Source organism: Vigna umbellata, chromosome 4 (assembly GCF_029865625.1).
Source record: "Vigna umbellata cultivar VRB3 chromosome 4, Vumbellata_1.0, whole genome shotgun sequence".
In the NCBI taxonomy this organism is placed as follows: Eukaryota; Viridiplantae; Streptophyta; class Magnoliopsida; order Fabales; family Fabaceae; genus Vigna; species Vigna umbellata.
Window position 1 is genome coordinate 22,675,004 of NC_142168.1, and position 3,976 is coordinate 22,678,979.

Genomic DNA, 3,976 nt, shown 5'->3' on the forward strand with positions numbered 1-3,976 from the left:
GCCTTAAAACATGGAGTGCTTTATCCACTATCAATATTTTAATTTTTTTTTTAACAAAAAGGTAGAAAAGAGTTTGAACCCATGTTCTTGAAATCACCACAATTTTCTGCCAATTAAGCTACCAAAATTTCTTATTTAGCTTTCCATATTTTATTTTTACATAAACTTATTATATTTTCCATTCACAAAGAAATTTATTACTACTAGTATTAAAATTGTTACTATTAAGGTAAATATTTTTCATGGGTCTTACATTCTCCCCAACAACAAAAACATTTTCGCCCTCGAAAATTCTATACTTCAAGAAAAATTTGTGATTGTACGATATATATATATATATATATATATATATATATATATTAATTTATTTATTTAGTTTCAAGTCAATTACAACTTCTAATAGTTAAGTGTTAGTACATAATGATTATGGTAATATATTTTGATTCTTCAAAAAATTATTCACATAAGTCATACTATGAGTTTTATATATATATATATATATATATATATATATATATATATATATATATATATATATATATATCAGATGTACTGTATATCACTGTTAACTTCCTTTATAGGTTACTTAGTCAATTCAATTTATACTAATTACTCTACATACAAATACCAGAGCATTTTTTTTTCTAAAAAAAAATATAACAAACATCTAGCCCTTTCACAAATCAAAATACCATACACAAGAAATTTATCCAAGAATTTCCCATACTTCTCACGTATACCAATATTATTATTATTATTTAAATAACCAACACTGTGACACAACCGGTAGCAACAACCGAAACTGTTGCTACAGTGAAAATGTTTGGCTATAAATAGAGTATTCCTCCGCGTTGAGCAACACTTGAGTCTCATAGTGGAGCGTGAGTTTACTCTCCTTGAGTGTCCTTCGAGAGTGTCCTAATTCTGTGAGGAGCCTCTCTCTCTCTAAGTGTGCCTTTTGTTTTTCGCATCCGTGTAAGTGTTTCATCCTCTTAATCTTTCGTTTTGTTTCTTCTTTCCTTTAAGCTTTCTTTTAATCCATTTTCTTTTGCATTTACGTTCGTTCCTTGTTCTTGTTATACTTGTTTATTTGTTTTGTTATTTCACCACTCTTCACCTCTCTTTTTTTTATACTAATACACTAATAATGGGGTATATAAGCTGGAAAACCGTTGTTAACCTCCCTTCGTTTGAAGGTATGATAGAGGAATTCGGGTAGAACAATGCTACGTACCATAAAAATTATTTTAACTTAAACAAATCATGGATATAAACTTGTTGGACTTAGATCTAGTAAGATCCTTTGCGAGGACCGAATGATACATCTAGACTTGACTTCAAACTAGACTATGGACAAAATTGAGTTAAAACAGAACTAATTGTATCAACCCTCTTTGACACAAACATAATATTCCTTCACTTTTGTCTCTTAGAAAAATGAACAGAAATTTAAAACATTTGGAAGTTCAAGACAAGCTGGGATATAAACGATGGAGTCCTACTAAAGAACAAGTTATTCTACTAGAGGCCCTTTGCATTTGGGATACGAAATCCAAATAGAGAGCAAGTACACGAGATTGCAACGAGACTTAAAATTTATGGGGAAATTGGAGAGTATAGAGTTTATTGTTGGTTTCAGAATTATGGGTATCGTGAAAAGCAACGATGCTTGAAGCAAAGCACCACCACCACATCTTACTCTCCACTACCCCTCTTGCCACCTTTTATGAATGGTAAGATATGTTGTATTTTTTTTTATTATTACCTTAACATTTCTAATTTTATTTATTTGGAGATCTTTCATGGATAGCGTTGTCGGTTCCAGATCAGGTGACATTGGATCTTTTTCCAATCCCTCCCGTTCCTGAAAAAAGAGAGGTTTCTCCTCTCCTACTGTTCCAGGTGAAAGCTCCTTCCCTTGAGCTTTCCTTACGATTGCCTTCCACCAAAGAATAGTCTCCTTGAGGAGACTATAATTGTCTTTATTTATTTCTATTACTATGGACTGTAATCTTTAACGACCACTTGTGGTCGACTTTTGAACATCTTTATTATTATTATTAGTATTATTATATATTTATTTATAGACTTAAATCTAACGTAAACTAGCTAACCATCATTTTTTTTAAAACATGGTTTAAAGTTGATTCCTTGATTCACGGTAAGGTAACTTTGCGTTCTTACTGTCAGATCTGTTGGTTTGTTTTTATCTAGGAGCATTAATTTGTTTATTTATTTTTTTAAGTAGTGTAAGATAGATTTTATTTATCACAAGGGTAAGACCATCTTCGGTGTAATGGTTAAGACATTTGGTTTTTCAATAACTCTACTCAATTTGGTGTTTCTTCCTTCCTCGGTCTATACTAAGGTAAAATTGGACACTTGAAGAGTTGTATTGATTTTGGGTATTTACAAGACTCAAGCCAGAAGTGAAATTTTCAAAGGCTTAGGAAGGAAAATCTATTATTGTATATTTTTACTCTGATGAGGAAATTAATTAAATCTTATGTTTTTCCTTGATTCATTCAGTTTAAACATATCCTACTTACCTATATATATGTGTCTAACCGGTTTAACGTGCAATGCTAGTTATTAATTAATTCACTTAATTGGTATCTACACTTATAATATTAAGACCTATTCTAATATAATTTAGTACATTATCCAGCAGTACCTTACGTTTATAACTCCTAATCCTATCATGTATCCACACCATAAAAATTATAGATTCAATAAATCAATGACAAGTAATAGTTGAGACTATATCAAACATGTTTATAGAATTGAAGTTCACTCAAAACAACCATGAATCGCTACACTAATACCATAAAACAATGACAAATATTATTTGTTCATCATGTGAATTATGAAATCATGATCAACCCTATACTAGACATAATGTATGTAAATTCCACATAAACTAATAACCAAAGATAATATCATGTGGAAATCAATAGCAAAAGATTGACTTCATTTACCTAATTAATTTATAATTCATTTCAATAAACAGTCAAACATATACGCATCGTAATGCCAAAGTAATTAATTTCAATTTGCTCATTCGATACACGTACTAGAAACTAGATGAGCTTACTCCCCAAAGCCCTTGCCAAGCTAGGCATATTAGAGGTGTCATAGTTGGGTTGGGTACGTGTCATTTCTCTGTTCACATAGAGAATTATTGTTATTATGATTCGTAATGAGTTCGTAGGATAAATCCACAACTCTTAGGTCGTCATAAGGACGAACCGCTCTGATAGTTTCTCTGTTCACATAGAGAATTATTGTCAGTATGATTCATAATGAGTTCGTAGGATAAATCCACTTCTGACACCACTGATATACAAAACCAAGTTGATTCCTTAAACCTTGCTACACCAATGCTTACCCAATGATCCTCTTATTCTAGCCTTTGAACTCAACTCTTCTTGTGAAACGTAAGATATCTGATCTCCTGATTTTGTTCTTGAAAACTTCTTCACACAAAACATTACTTCTAAATACCAACATCTTCACCCATCCTTTGAAACCTAAACTCTGGTCTTCTATCTCCTTATCTTCGAGGCAACAATTTGCCTCAAAGGCTTTAACCAATTCTAATGAAGATATACAGGTCAAGTTGTCCTTGAATCTGCATCCCTCTACCACTATAGAGCATAGTACACTACCACAAAGGCAAGAAGAAGACAAAGATTTCTAAATACAACCACACTGGAACCACAACTCTATCTTTCCCCAAACCTTCATAATTAAGAAAGGAAAATCATCTCTGGTAAAAGTCATGAGTGTGCACCCTCATCACTCCTATTAAGACGTTTTCTGTTCTCAAAACCTCTAGTTAGACACAATACTCTACTATCTAGACTTGGAGAAAATGGTAAATTATACCATTTAGACTTAATTCTTCACAGAGAAGCACGACAGACCCACAACACACAGGTCATCCTAAGGACGAACTGCTCTGATACCATTAATG